Below are 18343 nucleotides of genomic sequence, written 5' to 3'. Positions count from 1 at the left end.
GCCCGGCCTAATAAATGTGTTTTAAAAAAATAAATTTATTTATTACATTTCTTAGAGACAGGGTCACTCTCTGTCACCAAAGCTGGAATGCAGTTGTGCTATCATAGCTCACGGCAACTTCAAACTCCTGGACTCAAGCGATCCTTGTCCTCTCTGCCTCCCAAGTAGCTGGGACTATGGGAGCATGCCTGGCTAAATTTTTTTTTCATTATTTACAGAGGTAATAGAGTTAGGATTAAAAATTATTTTCTTTTGTAGAGATGGGGATTCTTGTTATGTTGCCCAGGCTGGTCTCAAATTGCTGGCCTCAAAGGATCCTCTTGCCTTGGCCTCCAAAGTGCTGGGATTACAGACATGAGAGTCATCATGCCTGGCCTATGTTGTTTCACCCACTGAATTTATAGTAATTTGTTATGTAGCAATAGAAAACTAACGTGATCTAATAATAATAAACTTCCTCAGTTTTATGTGTTTGAGAATGTATTTATTTTACCTTAATTTTGGAATATCAGTTTGCCTCTGGCTAAGGAATTATAGGTTGACAGTCCTTTTTATCCTGTTGAATATAATATTTCTTTTTTTTTTTTTTTTAAGTTTTTTTTTTTTTTTAAGATGGAGTCTTGCTCTTGTCCCCAGGTTGAAGTGCAATGGCACAATTTCAGCTCACTGCAACCTCTGCTTCCTGGGTTCAAGCAATACTCCTGTCTCAGCCTCCCAAGTAGCTGGGATTACAAGCACTGCCACCACGCCCAGCTAATTTTTGTATTTTTAGAGACAGGGTTTCACTATGTTGGCCAGGCTTATCTCAAACTTCTGATCTCAGGTGATCCACCTGCCTTGGTCTCCCAAAGTGCTGAGATTACAGGGGTGAGCCATTGCATTGGCCGAATATAGTATTTCTATGTCTTCTGGCTTTCATGGTTATTGAGAAATTGATGTTAATCTAATAGTTATTTTGCAGGGAGTTTGCCTTTTCTCTTTTGCTCCTTTTAAGATTTTATCTTTGACATTGCTTTTCTAGTTTCATTGTATTAAACTCATAAATTTATTACCTGTGAATTTCTTTTTATTTATTCTGGTGGGACTTCTTCAGAGTTCCTGAATCTGAGGATATGTATGTAACCTGTATTACTTTTTAAATACAATCTCTTCTTTATTACCTTTCCTTCCTTCCTTCCCTTCCTCCCTTCCTTCTTCCCTCCCTCCCTTCTTCCCTCCCTCCCTCCCTCCCTCCCTCCTTCCCTCCTTCCCTCCCTCCCTCTCTCCCTCCTTCCTTTGCAACCTTCTTTCTCTCTCTCTCTTTTTTTGAGACAGGGTCTTCCTCTGTTGCCCAGGCTGGAGTGTAATGGCACAATCCTAGCTCACTGCAGCCTCAAACTCCTGGCTTCAAGCAATCCTCCTGCCTTGGCCTCACAAAGTGCTGGGATTACAGGAGTGAGCCACTGTGCCCAGGCCTTTTTCTTCTCTCTTTATAGAATTGCAATTTAGATAAAAGCTAGATCTTCTTACTTTATCTTTTATGTCTCTTAATTACTCCTTCATATTTTTCTTCTCTATATATGTTAAAGCTACATCTTAGTTCTTTTATTTTATTTATTTATTTATTGAGATGGAGTTTCCCTCTTGTTTCCCAGGCTGGAGTGCAATGGCAAAATCTCAGCTCACTGCAACCTCTGCCTCCTGGGTTCAAGCAATTCTCCTGCCTCAGCCTCCCAAGTAGCTGGGATTACAGGCATGCGCCATCACACCCAGCTAATTTTTTGTATTTTTAGTAGAGATGGGGTTTCACCATGTTGTCCAGGCTGGTTTTGAACTCTTGACCTCATGTGATCCACCCGCCTCCGACTCCCAAAGTGCTGGGATTACAGGTGTGAGCCACCGCGCCCAGCCTCTAGTTCATTTTTTAAAACTCTATTTGGGCCTCCAATTGTAACCAATTGGAACCTTGGCCAAATTTCTGCAATAAATACTTCTGGTTCAAAAAAAACATCTATTTTTCAGCTTACTAATTTTTTTCTTTAGCCATGACCAATCTCTTATTTATTCCATCTAGTAACCATATTGCCAATCATTATTCTTTTTAACTTATTATTATTATTATTATTATTTTTTGAGATGGAATCTTGCTCTTGTTGCCTAGGCTGGAGTGTAATGGAGCAATTGCGGCTCACTGCAACCTCTGCCTCCTGGATTCAAGTGATTTTCCTGCCTCAGCCTCATGAGTAGCTGGGAGCAATTGCGGCTCACTGCAACCTCTGCCTCCTGGATTCAAGTGATTTTCCTGACTCAGCCTCATGAGTAGCTGGGATTACAGGTACCCGCCACCATGCCTGGCTAATTTTTGTATTTTTAGTAGAGATGGGGTTTCACCATGTTGGCCAGGCTGGTCTCAAACTCCTGACTTCAGGTGATTCGCCTGCCTCAGCCTCCCAAAGTGCTGGGATTACAGGTGTGAGCCACTGTGCCCAGCCCATTATTTTTTTATTACTAGATTTTATAATTGGTTATTTTCCAATCTACCTGATCAATTTTGATAGTCTCTTGTTCCTTTCTTATATTTTAAATCCTCTTCTATGTTTTAAAAACATACTTAGTGTATTCATTTTATATACTGTAACTGAAAATTCCATTATCTACAATCTTTGCAGGCTTGAACAATTTATGGTGGCTTGTTTCCTGTGTGTTTAGTGACTTGAATAGTTTATAGCGGCTTGTTTCCTTGTGTGTTAGTGACTGTAAACTCATCCTTCTTGAAACTATAGCTATAGAAATTATTTAAGGCTGGAATTAAAGTGCCTTCCCTCACTGCATTTCGTTTGACCAAGTTCCCAGGAGTACTAACCAACTTGGTACCACTTTAAATTAATGTTTTGTTTTGGGACTTTTAAAATATATATGTTCTGTTTTCCTAAACTTGTATGAGTACAAGCTTATTACTTGAATAATCAGAGAAGATTTCTTTTCCTCACCACTAAGATAGGCTTTTACCCTTGCTGTTTTCCTCTGGGAAGCACTCCTTTTTGTTGTTTTTCACTCTCTGGATGGTGTTACTCTTTTTCCTGGCTTATGTGTGTGGTGGGAGATAGTTCTCCATTCCTTCTCCATTCCAACCATCCATAATTTCATTTTCTGTCCCTATCCCCAACCCACCTCCCAACTTTCTTCCTTTCTTTCTTTTTTTGTTTAGAGATGGTGTTTCGCTGTGTTGCCCAGGATGGTCTCAAACTCTAGGCTTAAGTGATCCTCCTGCCTTGGCCCCTCACCCCACAAAGTGTTAGGACTACAGGTGTGAGCCACCATGCCTGGCCTTCTATCTTCTTCTTCTTCTTCTTTCTTTTTTGTTTTTTTTGAGACAAAGTCTTGCACTGTTGCGCCCAGGCTGAGAGTGCAGTGGTTCAATCTCAGCTCACCACAACCTTTGCCTCCTGGGTTCAGGCAAGTCTCCTGCCTCAGCCTCCTGCATAGCTGGGATTACAGGTGCCAGCCACCATGCCCAGCTAATTTTTTGTATTTTTAATGGAGACAAGGTTTCACCATGTTGGTCAGGCTGGTCTTGAACTCCTGACCTCAGGTGATCTGCCTGCCTGAGCCTCCCCAAGTGCTGAGATTACAGGCGTGAGCCACTGCGCTGGGATTTATCTGCTTGGTATGGACTTAAACCCAGGTTCTAGACCACCAGAGATTGTCACTTAGCAAACACTGGCTCCAGTGATCACCTGTGTTTTGGGATTCATATTTTCCTATCATCTCTAGCCTCTGAGGAATTTTCTTACTTTCCTACCAGTCCAGTCAGGCAATATAAATAGTTGTGTGTGTGTTCACTCTCTGGAGGGTGAATGTTTTGTTCTGCCAACCTGCAGCTGGAGTCACCTCAGCTGGTCTGAACTCCTGGTCTCAAGTAAAAACTCAGCACATACGTTAAATGTTTTAAAGTCACCCAGAAGGAGATACATACAGTAGTTCTTCTGTGTCCATGGGGGATTGGTTCCAGGACACTCCTTGGATACCAAAATCCATGGAATGGTGTAGTGTTTATATATAACCTACACACATTCTATCGTATACATTAGTTTTTTTGGTCAGATCATCAGCAGCATTAGTTTCTTATAAGAGCACGTAGCCTATTGTGAACTGCGCATGCAAGGGATCTAGCTTGCTTATTCTTTATGAGACTCTAATGCCTGATGATCTGTCACTGTCTCCCATCACCCCCAAAAGAGACTGTCTTGTTGCAGGAAAATAAGCTCAGGGCTCCCACTGATTCTACATCATGTTTCATTGTGCAATTATTTCATTATATATTACAGCGTAATAATAATAGAAATAAAGTACTCAATAAATGTAATGCACTTGAATCATCCTGAAATCATTTGCCCAACCCAGTCTGTGGAATTGTCTTCTACAAAATATGTCCCTGGTGCCAAAGAGGTTGGGAACTGTTCCTTTAAATAACCTCAGATTATGTATAATACCTAATACAATGTAAATACTTTTTATACTGTATGTTTAGGGAATAGTGACAAGGACAAAAGTCTGTACATGTTCACTATGGACACAACCAACCATTTATTCCTCTAATATTTTCAATCCAAGGATGTTTGAACTCACAAAGGGCCAACTGTTTTATTTCATTGCCAATCAGTATGTCCTAATATGGACATCTTCTAAGATATATTGTCTGCGTTAGTCCGTTCTCACACTGCTGTGAAGAAATACCTGAAACTGGGTGATATGGTTTGTCTGTGTCCCCACCCAAATCTCATCTTCCAGCTATAATTCTCTGTGGGAATTAGAGCTCCCGTAATTCCCACGTGTCATGGGAGGGACCCAGTGGGAGGTAATTGAATCATAGGGGCAGGTCTTTTCCATGCTGTTCTCTTGATAGTGAATAAGTTTCACGAGAACTGATGGTTTTATAAAGGAGAATTCCTCTATACATCCTCTCTTGCCTACTGCTATGTAAGATATGACTTTGCTCTTCCTTCGCCTTCTGCCATGATTGTGAGGTCTCCCCAGCCATGTGGAACTGTAAGTCAATTAAACCTCTTTCCTTCATAAATTACCCAGTCTTAGGCATGTCTTTATTAGCAGTATGAGAACAGACTAATACAGTAAATTGGTACTAGGTAGGGGAGCACTGCTGTAAGGTATGTGAAAACGTGGAAGTGACTTTGGAGGTAGGTAACAGGAAGAGGTTGGAACAGTTTGGAGCGCTTGGAAGAAGATAGGAAAATGTGGGAAAGTTTGGAACTTTCTAGAAACTTGGAGGGCTCGGAAGACAGGAAGATGTAGGAAAGTTTGAAACTTCCTAGAGACTTGTTGAATGGCTTTGACTAAAATGCTGATAGTGATATGGACAATAAAGTCCAGACTGAGGTGGTCTCAGATGGAGAGGAGGAATTTGTTGGGAAGTGGAGTAAACGTTACTCTTGCCGTGCAAAGGGACTGGTGGCATTGTGCCCTGCTCTAGAGATTTGTGGAACTTTGAACTTGAGAGAGATGATTTAGGGCATCTTGTGGAAGAAGTTTCTAAGCAGCAAAGTGTTCAAGAAGTGACTTTGGTGCTGTTAAAGCATTCAGTTTTATGTATTTACAAAGATATGGTTTGAAGTTGGAACTTATACTTAAAAAAGAGGAGAGGAGAAATTCAGGCCAGCTGGAGAAATTTGCATAAGTAACGAGGAGCCAAAATTTAATCACCAAGACAATGGGAAAATGTCTCCAGGGCATGTCAGAGACCTTCAAGGCAGCCCCTTCCATCACAGGCCAGGAAGCCTAGGAGGAAAAAATGGTTTCATGGGTTGGGCCCAGAGCCCCCTGCTGTGTGCAGCCTAGGGATTTGATGCCCTGTGTCCTAGCCTCTCCAGCTAAAAGAGGCTAAGGTACAGCTTAGCCCATTTGTTCAGAGGGTGGAAGTCCCAGGCCTTGGCAGCTTCTACATGGTATTGAGCCTGAGCCTGCAGGTGCACAGAGGTCAAGAATTAAGGTTTGGGAACCTCCACCTAGATTTCAGAGGATGTATGGAAATACCTGAATATCCAGGCAGAAGTTTGCTATGGAGTGGAACTCTCATGGAGAACCTCTGCTAGGGCAGTGCAGAAGGAAAATATTGGGTTGGAGCTCCCACACGGAGTACCCACTGGGGCACTGCCTAGTGGAGCTAGTGAGAACAGGGCCATTATCTTCCAGATTCCAGAATCATAGATCCACCCACAGTTTGCACTATGCTCCTGGAAAAGCCACAGACATTCAACACCAGCCTGTGAAAACAGCCAAGAGGGGGCTGTATGCTGCAAAGCCACAGGGGAAGAGCTATCTAAGGCCATGGGTGCCCACCTCTTTCATCAGCATGACCTAGATGTGAGGCATGAAGTCAAAGGAGATAATTTCACAGCTTTAAGATTTGACTGCCACACTGGATTTTGTACTTGCATGGGGCCTGTAACCCCTTCATTTTGTCCAGTTTATCCCATTTGGAATAAATGTATTTACCCAATGCCTGTACCTCCACTATATCTAGGAAGTAACTAACTTGCTTTTAATTTTATACACTCATAGGCGGAAGGACCTTGCCCTGTCTCAGATGAGACTTTGGACTGTGGACTTTTGAGTTAATGCTGAAATGAGTTAAGACTTTGAGAGACTGTTGAGAAGGCATGATTGGTTTTAAAATGTGAGGACATGAGATGTGGGAGGGGCAAAGGGTGGAATGATATGGTTTGGCTGTGTCCCCACCCAAATCTCATCTTGAATTGTAGCTCCCATAATTCCCATGTGTCATGGGAGGGACCCAGTGTGAAGTAATTGAACCATGGGGGCAGGTCTTTCCCATGCTGTTCTCATGATAGTGTGTAAGTCTCATGAGAGCCGATGGTTTTATAAAGGGGAGTTCTACACACCCTTACTTGCCTGCTGCCATGTAAGACGTGACTTTGATCTTCCTTCGCCTTCCACATTATCATGAAGCCTCCCCAACCAAGTGAAACTATGAGTCAATTAAACCTCTTTCCTTTATAAATTACCCAGTCTTGAGTATGTCTTTATTAGTAGTGTGTGAACAGACTAATACAATGGATAATTTATAAAGGAGAGAGGTTTGATGGACCTACAGTTCCACATTGTGGGAGATGCCTCAGGAAACTTACAATCATGGCAAAAGGCAAAGGAGAAGCAGGTACCTTCTTCACAGGGCAGCAGGATGTAGTGAGTGCAAGCAGGAGAAATGCCAGATGCTTATAATACCATCAGATCTTGTGAGAACTCACTATCACAAGAACAGCATAGGGAAAACTGCCTCCATGATCCAATTACTTCCACCTGGTCCCACCCTTGACACGTGGGGATTATGAGGATTACAACTGAAGGCAAGATTTGTTTGAGGACACAGACCAAACCATATCATTGTCCAGTGGGGATAAAAGCAAGATTCAGAACCATGTATATAGGAAGCTGCAATTTGCATTTAAAATGCTTGTGTTCAGAGCCTGATTCTAGAACAGCACATAAAAAACTGGCATCAAGAGTGAGTTGATTTGGATAGGAATCTTGTGTACGCAGTAAGTGAGAAATGCTGTTGGTTCTAAAAAATATGTGCATACATATTTGCGATGGCTAAAAGGTGTGTTAAGTAAAATTGATGGGATTCCATTGATTTGGACTGAGCTCTTGCACAAGGCTCCAACAGACCAATAGCATTGGAGTTACTTAACTAAAGTTTCATGTCACCAAACCAAAGTTAAATTGTTTATCTGATTTTCTGAGAAATCAGAAGAGAGATGATAGCCAAATCCCCAAACAAGCCAGGTTTAATCAGTGTTATAAGGAAGTCCCTTCTGCTTTCACCCTTATGAAGAAAATAACCTGAAGTAGCCTGGTGTTAACCCATCTGATTTTTTAAAAATTATGCGGACTGGGTATGGTGGCTCATGCCTGCAATCCCAGTACTTTGAGAGGCTGAGGTGGGAAGATCACTTGAGACCAGGAGTTTGAGAGTAGCCTGAGAAACATGGCAAAACCTTGTCTCTACAAAAAATACAAAATTAGCTGGGCATGGTGTTGTGTGCCTGTAGTCTTAGCTACTTGGGAGGCTGAAGTGGGAGGATTAATTGAGGCCAGGAGGTTAAGACTTCAGTGAGCTGTGATTGCACCACTGTATTCCAACCTGGGTGACAGAGCGAGACCCTATCTCAATATAAATAAATACATAAAAATAAAAATTAGGCTGTTTCTACTTATGCTACTTTATAAAATTCAACTGTTCTGCCATGCCCAATGGTATGCCTGTCTAAATCTTTAGATGGGATGCTGTCCAATTCTTGAATCACTAATGAAAGCCAATTATATCTTTAAATCCAATTTGTTGAAATTTTTTCTCTTGACTGGTGGAAACAAACCAAATATCCATTGATGGAAGAATAGATAAAAGAAAATATAGTATATCCATACAATAGAATATATTTTGGCCATGCTACAACATGGAGGAACCTTGAAGACATTATGCTAAGGGAAATAAGCCAGACACAAAAGGATACATGTTGTATGGTTCTACTTGTATGAAGTACCTAGAGTAATCAAATTCATAGAGACAGAAAGTAGGATAGTGATTACCAGGGGCTGGGGAAAGTGGAGAATGGTGAGCTAGTGTTTAAGGGGCATAGAAGATTTGGTTTGTTTACTGTTGGATTTTGGGACAGAAAGGTGAAAAAGTTCTGGAGATGGATATTGGTGATGGTTGCACAACATTGTGAATGTACTGAGTGTCACCGAGCTGTACACATAAACACGTTTAAAATGGTGAATTTCATGTTATGTATGCTTTACCACATTTAAAAATATGTATATGCAGTATCTTTTAAAGTTTTAAAATTTACTTTTATATCATTTTTCTTTAACTGAAGGGGATGAAAGGCATTTCTACTAAAATTATAGATGCATGTATTATTTGAACAAGATGTACTCTACAGGTATGTCTGCCCATATATGGAATGTCATTATGTCCAAAGTGATTCACTGCAACATTGTTTGTAATAGTAAAAGTCTGGAAATAAAGTATGTTAACTAGAAGAAGCTGGTTAATAAATTATATGTATCCATGCAATAGAATATAAGCAGCTAAAAAATAAACAAGGAAGATCTCTTATTTATTTATTTATTTGAGATGGCGTTTTGCTCTTATTTCCCAAGCTGGAGTGCTATGGCATGATCTTAGCTCACTGCAACCTCTGCCTTCTGGGTTCAAGCGATTTTCCTGCCTTAGTCTCCCAAGTAGCTGGGATTACACACGCGCATCATCACACCTGACTAATTTTTTGTATTTTTAGTAGAAACGGGGTTTCGCAATGTTAGCCAGGCTGGTCTCGAACTCCTGACCTCAGATGATCCACCTGCTCGGTATCCCAAAGTGCTGGGATTACAGGCATGAGCCACCGTGCCCAGCCAAAATAATAATTATAAATATTTAGAAAATGAAATAGGGAAAAGAGGGGAGTAATAAAGGGGATATTCAATTAATCCCTTCTACTGCTTACCGTCCATCAACTTTATGAATTTTTCAGTTTGTTTTAAATCTGAGATTAATTGAAATAAATATAAAATTACAAAAGTTATATTTCCAGCTCTTTACATGGACTAACTTAATCCTAACAACCTAATGAGATAGATAGCATCATTAACATTCTCACTTTAACAAATAAGAAAACAGAGGCACAGAGAGGGTAAGTAACTAACACTAGATTTCACACAGAAAATTGCAGTTAGAATTTGAACTTAGGCGGGTGTGGTGGCTCATGTCTGTAATTCCAGTGTAGCAGGAGCGGCCACGGGAAAGCCACGGGAAAGGATCTCGCGGAAAGGATCTCTCGGACACCGGATACAGGAGGAAGGAATTTGTATTACAGCTGGGAGCTTTGTTGGTATGTGTGCCTAATAGCAAAACTCGTCCAACAAAGGGAGGTTCAGCCTTTATACAGGCTTATACTTTAGATGCTACATGTGGAAGATTTTAAGTTCATAGTTTCAGGAATTACATATGAAAGGGTTTTGGTTCAGTTTCAGGAATTACATATGAAAGGGTTCTGGTTCACAGTTTTAGGACTCACATGTGAAAAGGTTTCTGGTTTGATCTTGTTTTAAGTAAAAATAGTGCCTTCTGAAGTTTCCCCAAGACCTAGCCTGTGTTTTCAGGAAGGAGATTTCAGGAGGTGCCAGCTGGCCTGCTCTCTCTTCTATTGAGATGCACAGTGGATGTGACAGAGGGGGAGGGAATCCCAAATGCCTGTGTCTCCCTCCTCACCAGCACTTTGGGAGGCCGAAGCAGGTGGATCGCTTGAGCCCAGGGGTGTGAGACCAGGCTAGGCAGCATGGTGAAACCCCCGTCTTTACAAAAAAAAAAATACAAAAATTAAAAGTACATGGTGGTGTGCACCTGTAGACCCAGCTACTAGGGAGGCTGAGAGGTAGGAGGATCGTCTGAGCCCGAGAAATCGAGGCTGCAATGAACCATGATTGTGCGTGCTACCAGACTCCAGTCTAGGCAACAGAGTGAGACCTTGTCTTTAAAAAAGGAAAAAGAAAAAAAGAAAGAAAGAATTTGAACCTATGTCTAAAATTTTAAAATGCCATTACGTAAATTTGTATTTTACAAATTCCATCATAAGCGCATGAGAATGCCTGTATCCCCATATGACAGGTAACACTGAGTTGCAGCAATATTTAATTTTCTCCCCCAGGCTAATGGAGGAGATACAGTACATGGTTTATTGCTATTGTTTTAATTACCAGTTTAACACTTGCAAATGTTTAACATTAACACTCCAGACCCTCTGAGTTTTCTCCCGTCCGCCGAGAGGGGGCGCTCGCCACAACACGCCGATCTCTGATGGTCCTAATCGGCTTCCCAGACATAATGCGCGTGCGCATATCCTGTCCCAGGTGTCCAGCTTTGTGCCTGATCGATGTCTTCCCTGCTGCGCTCCGCGCGCAATTTTCAGTCAGGGCGGGACAGCGGGAAAAGAGCGTTGTCTGGACCCAGAACGCCTCTGGGTCTCCGGGCCGAAAGGTTCTGGGAGGTCCTGGAAGGGTCTGGCGGCGAGTCGGGCAGCCCACAAGGGCGGGGACGGCGGCGGCGGGGCCGGCCCCCAGGGTCTTGGGCGTCGGTCGCCGGTGCGGCCCGAGCTGGGCGCGGAGCCCCTGACAGTGCAGGTACTGAGGCGGCGACCCTGCCAACCGTCTGTTCCGCCGGCCCCCTACGTGTTCGTGAGGTTGCAGCAGCGGGCTGGGGATTCGGTGCTGGTCTAGGGCAAGGCACTGAGCCCGGTGTGCGGGGGGACTGGCCGCGATGGGCCGCATCAGAGGTGGGCGCCCGCCGGGGTCTGGGGGATCCGCCTGAGCGTTTGCCCCGAGGCCAGTCTGACCCACCTCAGCTCTTCAGTCTAGTAGTGTTCTTTTGGGATCAGAGTGACTGCGCCTTAGAGTTCCTCCAGAACTGCAAGGGTCTCCCCTCCTTTCGGGCGAGCGTCTGAGGCGCCCCTGGGTTCATACTGAGTCACAGGTTTCCTATGGGCACATGGTTGAGAAATTCGTGTCAAACGGGGAAAAAATCGTAAAGGACTCAAGCATGGGAGTCTGGATATGGCTTGGTATGTGTGTGATACTACTCCTGGGGTCCGCCTTAGCTGGCAAGATAATCCTTGAAGTCATCTTGTGCATCTTGTTTTTAGACAGAACCACAGCTAAATCACACAGATAAAGATCTCTGCTGTTTTTAGAGGCAGGGATTTGAAAACTTACCCTCATTTATTGCAGTGAGGAGAGCAGCAAGCCCGTGTTGACCACTCAGTATACTTAAGGTACCGAGAGGCGAAGAGCTAGGAGGTAGAGATTGACATCCTTTACTCGATGTACTGCCAAAGCTTAAGTTAAGAGATGTTAAGAGATAATGATTATTTTTTAAAAGGCATTTTGTTCTCAAAAGCTTTTGGAAAATTCGTGGTTAAACTTTACTACAGAATATTGCAGGGCCTTTAATATGCTAATAACATTTACCATGAATCTCCAACTGGGGGTATGGTATGTAGAATTTCCCAAATTTTACTGGGATATACTGTTATTCTTGGGTGATGCCTCTGGTTAACATTTGGAACCATTTGGGAATTGGAGTTCCAGAATTGGAAATTCAGGGTTTAGAAGAGGCAGCGTGGATCAGTGCTTTTTGAATGTTAATGCCGTGCACATGTAATGGGATCTCGTTACAGTACAGATTCCGACTGATTCTGCGTTTCAAACAAGTTCCCATGTGATGCTAATGCCGCTGGCCCATGGAACACAATCTGAGTAGCAAAAGTGTAGGTCACTGGATTGAAAGTTAGAGACCATGTTTTCCAGAACAGATTGTGCTGCCTTGAGAGAGTCACTTCATCCTAAGATAGCAGTTTGGACTAGAAAATCTCTAACATTTCTTTCAGATTTAAAATTCTGTGAGTCTAGTCCAGTTACCCCTATAGTAGTTGAATTCTATCTAAAATATTCTTGCCAATTTGGCAAATATTGCAGTTTGGCTTCAACATTTATAATAATGGGGAATTATCTACATATAAGGCATCTCATTTTATTCTTGGAATAGCTCAAGAAGGAAGTTCTTGGTGTTGCTGAAATACATCTCTGCAACTTCCATGCTCTTGGTCCTAGATTATCTCTTAATAATCAAACAGGAAACAAGTGTTATCAGCTTTTCTAAAAAGTTGACTCAACGTATTAGATGACAGCTGTGCCTACTATATGCCTATTTTAAGTGGAATTGTCTTTAACTTCCATTATGTTTAAGAAATCCCTTAAATTTGCCTTTGTTCTGTGTGGAGTGTAGTGGGGCTTTGGTTGGACTTTGAAGGATGAGTGTGGCTTGCAAGACTAGAAAATTATTCTAAGCAGCTGACAGTGGTGCAGAGATGAGACTGCATTTGTCAAATCCAGGATTGTTTGATTATAGTAAGAAATGAGATATCAATGAAAGATATGAGGCAGATGGGTGCAGGGACCAAGCAGTATTTTAGCAGATGTATTTGTTTTACTGTGATTAAAAGGTGGTTGGAACTGGGGAAGGAGGGAGGCAGGGAACTGGATAGGCTTCACATAGCAATATTAGAAGATTTAGGTTGATGATAATAATGCCTTATATTTATGTATAACACTTTACAGATTACAGAACTTTTCACAGGCTGATCTCATTTGATTTATTATTCCTACGAGGTAGGCAGAGCAGCTGTTACGCTGTTTTACAGATGATATGCCAAAGAGAGTAAATGATTTGCCTTAGTTTTCAAAGGTATTACATGGCAGACTGAAGTAATGATTGTGATAATGGAGGAGAAAGGAAAGATGCATGAGGCAGTACTAAGGACGAATTGATAAGTGGGGCCTGACTGACCAAGAGGGCACAAAGGAGAAGAAATTGTTAGGGAAGAGTCAAAGTAGTTGGGTGAATCATAATACCATTGAAAACCACCATTCTAGGTTTTACTCTGCCAGCTCTGTGATTGCTAGTAGCTGCTTGGAGTTATAGGTTGAGAAGGATTATAGTAGATGATTCCCAGGTTGCTTGGCTTGTCTATAGCTACTAGGTGATACTGGGGGACTTGGGCTATCTGTCCCATACGAAGGAAAATAGGAATAGGGTCCTCAGTGTCCCCTGAAGAGGTAAGAGCTAAAATATTCACTGATTCAAATCTATATTAAGGTCCTTGCCATCCTGGAGACTCTGACTTTGGCTTTATATCATTTTGCTTTTGCGATTCAGGCTGATACCAGTTGAATGTGGTCAAGGAACAGATTAGGTATTTAGTCTGGCCTCCCCAAGGGCTTCACTACAGCAGAGCATGGGCCCTTGCTGCCCCCAAATCCTTCTTAATGCTGTTTCCCAGGAGATCAGCACCTCACCTAGAGCTTTCTCTGTGGTTCTTTTACCCTGGAAGTATACAAGATTGAGATTTAGCATCACTATCAAATTCCATAGAACCTAGAGCTGTTCCTGTACTTTTAGTTTCTTAGGCTTCCATCTGGAGTGGGAAGAGCCACGTTTACTGAGCGGGGGCAGGGGAGAGATGTGTGTGTGCATGCACATGTGCACATGACTGGTAATTTCCCCAATGGCAGTGGTCTTCAAGAGTGGAGATACACTCCGGAAAAGCTGTCAGAGCCAATTTATATCCTGAATGTGATGTTGGTACAGGCATCTATTCAACATTGAGTGCCTTCTCTGTACAAAGCACTATGTTGAGTGCTTAGATACTAAGATGGATAAAATCCTCTGTCCTGGAGGAATTCATAGTAGAGTAAGAAATGATATTTTAAATAAAATGTGGTATTTGAATGGAGATATGTCCCAAATGCGAGCGCAGAGGAGGGAATGGCTAGCTCTACATGGAGAAGTCAGGAGAGTCTTTAAGAAAGAGGTGAGAATGGTGCTGAGCCTTGAAGGATGAGGAAGAAGAATGGTCCTGGTGACATCTGTAACATTTGCAGATGCATAAGGGGAAAGGCAGATAGATCCAAGTGGCTGGAATAAAAGAGAACTTTGGTGGTTGATGCGACCGGATTCATAATGAAGCCACATTGTTTTATTTTGTTTGTTAGGAGATGGCGTATCACTATGCTGCCCAGGCTGGAGTACAGTGGCTATTCACAGGCAAGATCATCACGCACTACAGCCTTGAACTCCTGGCCTCAAGTAATCCCCCTCCTTACCCTCCTCAGTATAGGTGGGTCTGCAGGCTGCTGTGCCAGTTTGAGGCCCGTTGTTTTTTGAAGATAGAGTCTCGCTCTGTCACCTAGGCTGGAGTGCAGTGGTACCATTTTGACTCACTGCAATCTCCTGAGTAGTTGGGACTACAGCTACTACAGCTGGGACTACTCAGCCTCCTGAGTAGCTGGGACTACAGGTATATACCACCATGCCCAGCTAAATTTTTGTATTTTTAGTGGAGACAGAGTTTCACCATGTTGGCCAGGCTGGCCTCAAACTCCTGTCCTGAAGTGATCTGCCTGCCTTGGCTTCTCAAAGTGCTGGGATTACAGGTGTGAGCCACTGTGCCTGGTCAAGGCCAGGTTTTTAATGGCCTGTAGTGCAGTGCTAAAAAGGTTTCATTTTGTGGGCACAGAAGGCACTGGAGGCTTTTAGGCAGGAAGGTGACATGATTATATTTGGGGAAGCTAAAGTGGAAATAAACTGAAGGGGAAGAACCTAGTTCAGGGTCATTGGGGGTCTCTTGTAATATCATAGACATGGTTTAGAGCTGAACTAAGGATTAGGTTAGTGGAGATAGAGAGGACAGGATGAATCTGAGAGATTGGAGAAACACAGTTAACCAGATACAATGACTGAATTGGTTGTTGAGAATAAGAGAGAGGGAGTGGTTGTGGATGACTCAGTTTTCTATTTTGAGTGGATGGTGTTGCCAGTAGCAAAGAGGTAATATAGAAGAGGAATTTTTTTAGGGGGCGTGGGGGAGATACCAAGTGTGTTTTGGGTCATATTGAACTTTAGGGCTCTGTGGCAGTTAGCAGACAGGGTGAGACATGAGTCTGAGGTTCAGAAGAGTTTCTGTCTAGGGGTGGTAAGTATGGGTGATAGTTGAAGTTGTGGGAATGAATGAGCTCTCCCAGGCATGCTTACAGAAGGCTGAAAAATGATAGAGGAAATGAGGATTGATGTGCAAGGGTAAGAGAGAATGTTGTCCAGGAAGCTAGGAAAGGAGAAAATTCCAGGAAAAGGATTGACAAATCTCATTTGCTACAGGGAGGTCAAGTTGAGATGAGCTTCGGAAATGCATTTTGAGGTTATGTAGAACATTGTGGTCACCAAGGCTCTTTTTAAATGTGAGCAGCTTCAGTGCAGTGGTAGGGATGGAGCCAGATGGCAATGGATTGAGAAGTAGATAGGAAGTGAAGATAGAGATGTGTACTCACTTTGAATAGTTCAGCAGAGAAAGGAAGAATACAGAATGATGGCAGCTTGTGAAGGAGGTAGCAGGGACTAGTTTTTCCTAGAAGGGCAGAGTCTTGTGTATGGGTTTCCTGATGCCACGTAAGATCAAGTAGAGAGGGTGCAACGATGGCACAAGAGAAAAGATGATGCTAAATCAGGTCCTCAGAGGAGAGGGGAGGGGGTGGGCCCCGAAAAGAAGGGGATAGAGTTTTCTTTAATGAGGAATGATGGAAGAAAGGAAGGAATTTAGGAAGAAAGAGCTAGTGACAGATGCATGCAGATATATCTAAATTTACAAAGGAATTCTTACCTAATAGGGCCAGTTTTTTTTTCAGCAAGGTTATCTGCTGAGAGATGGGGATGCTAGTGTTGGCTTGGGCAGGAGTAAGGACTTGGAAGTAGTAAAGGAAGCTTGAAACAACTGTTAAGAGGAAAGAGGGGGAAAGTAGAATTGAAATAAGCTCCAAGATTATTGAGTACCCTCTGAACTGAACTGAAATCCTACACTATAGGCCTCCCCTTCATCTTTCTCATAATAATATTGGCTGACATTTATTGAGTGCTTTATACAAGGCACATTCTAAGTGCTTTTCAGGCATTTTTATGTGATTTTTACAGCAATCCTGTTAGAAAGTTACTGTTTTTATCTCTTTCTTCCAGAAGTAGAAATTGAGGCATGGAGGATTAGTAGTACTTGTATTTCATGAATCTCTTCTGCAGAAATGGATTCCTTCTCCTGAGGCATCGGAGAAGGCAGAAATTTAATCCCAACTCCCAGTTCCTGGACCCTGAGAGCCTAGAGCCTAGGGTTGCTAAGGAGGGAATCTTACCATGCCAGTTTGTGGGCATGACGGTGGCATGGAGGGGCAGGGCAGTGAGATCAGTGTTGCTGTCAGTTTTTGACAACTAACTACATAGGGAAACGCTGACATTCTTGAGTGATTTTCCAGCATCCTGACTAGAGAGACAAGTGACTGATAGTGATTTGTCAGGTACTGTGGGCTGAGATTGTGTCACCTGAGATGGTAAATAAGAAGAGAGACCTTGTCCCTGTTTCTATCACCTAGAAAAAGAGAATTTTTTCTTGGCAGAGAGACTAGGCAGATCTAAAACCTTATATAATAACATTATGATTATTAACTCACCTTTTGTGTTTTCTCAGTTGGTGTGACAGATACAATTTGTAGGTGAGCTGTATATCTGACTTAAGTGAAAGGATAGAGTGATGGGATGGCATGGATAGAGGAGAAGCGGACTTACCTTTTCCTGCTGCAGCCACTGAAGCATCATCTCTGTGTCCTTCCTTTTGAGGTTGCCATGGATACGCCTTTGCATGGTGGTTTGAGGAGATTGATTTCCATTATGATCAGATGATGACGTGGGTTTAAAAAGAGAAAGGATGGAATGCTCTGCTTTTGGGGAGTGGCCGGGGAGCTGCCCAAAAGGCAGAGCCCAGTATAGCCGATGGGGCTGTGGCTTTGTTGGCTGCTTTGGCTTTTGCTGAAGTTGTGAAATGGTGCATCTCTCTCTTTAGAGCGCAGGCTCAGGGTTCCTGTCTACAGGGTCCTAGTGCTAGGAACTTGCTGGTTGATTCAGGGGGAGAAATCATCAGGAACTTCAAACAGGCTAAGCAGGACTTCTGATACTTCTGAGAGGATTGTAGTTCTTGAGTACAGGGCTGAGTGCCTCTTGCCTTCTTTTATTAAAGATAAGTGAAGCATATAGCATAGCGTTTCTTCTTGACTCTTAGAGGTCTAGGCCTTTGGAGGTGGGCCTGGAAGTCACTGGATATTTCTCGGGGAGGGGAACATTTCGAGATGGAGTAGAGCTGCATTCAGAGTGGGAGTGGGTTCGTAGACATTTCTGAGGATAATGAGAAGCTGGAGAAGTGAAGAAAGTCCATCGAGGGTATAGGCCCTATCTGTATGAAATCTGTAAGGCAGATAGTGAGTAGGACCTGGGAACAAAAACTTCTGTGCACATTGTCTTCTGATGTCCTGTGGATATCTGGAATCCAGCTTTCCAAGCTTCCAGTCCCCAGCCTCCACTCAGTAAGCAGACATTTTCCCTTTGTGAGTCCTGAAGGACTTAGGTCCACACTTATCTCTTCTTTGCTAGTGCTTTCAGACATGTATGGTTTTGCCTTGCTGTCGGTTTCAGACAAGTTCCTCTGGGAGTGGGAAATCAGGGAAAGCAGACAGTTGGGTTAGCCCAGGATCAACATTTGATAAGGTGAGACAAGAGGAGATCAAGGTGGCCGGGCGCGGTGGCTCAAGCCTGTAATCCCAGCACTTTGGGAGGCCGAGGCGGGTGGATCACGAGGTCAAGAGATCGAGACCATCCTGGTCAACAAGGTGAAACCCCGTC

At 43.0% G+C, this 18343-nt stretch overlaps 1 protein-coding gene and 1 long non-coding RNA gene across 5 annotated transcripts in view; both read left to right on the top strand.

Annotated features, from left to right (window-relative positions):
- Window positions 1-286, top strand: part of LOC108289310 — a 4778-nt gene extending 4492 nt beyond the window's left edge. Inside the window, exon 3 of the long non-coding RNA XR_001819101.2 lies at window positions 259-286. This is a non-coding gene — a long non-coding RNA (uncharacterized LOC108289310). The remainder of the gene's footprint in view (window positions 1-258) is intronic.
- Window positions 287-11102: 10816 nt separating this feature from the next.
- The window catches only part of DCTN1 (dynactin subunit 1), a 30817-nt gene continuing 23576 nt past the window's right edge, over window positions 11103-18343 (top strand). For 2 of the 4 annotated variants that reach the window (XM_017508712.2, XM_017508711.2), the window contains exon 1: window positions 11103-11199. The gene's annotated coding sequence lies outside the window, so the exon portion shown is untranslated. The remainder of the gene's footprint in view (window positions 11200-18343) is intronic. The other 2 variants (XM_017508710.2, XM_017508707.2) reach the window with 1 other exon arrangement.

Source organism: Cebus imitator, unplaced genomic scaffold (genome assembly GCF_001604975.1).
Source record: "Cebus imitator isolate Cc_AM_T3 unplaced genomic scaffold, Cebus_imitator-1.0 Scaffold399, whole genome shotgun sequence".
Taxonomy (NCBI): Eukaryota; Metazoa; Chordata; class Mammalia; order Primates; family Cebidae; genus Cebus; species Cebus imitator.
This window is presented reverse-complemented; position numbering and strand designations above follow the sequence as displayed.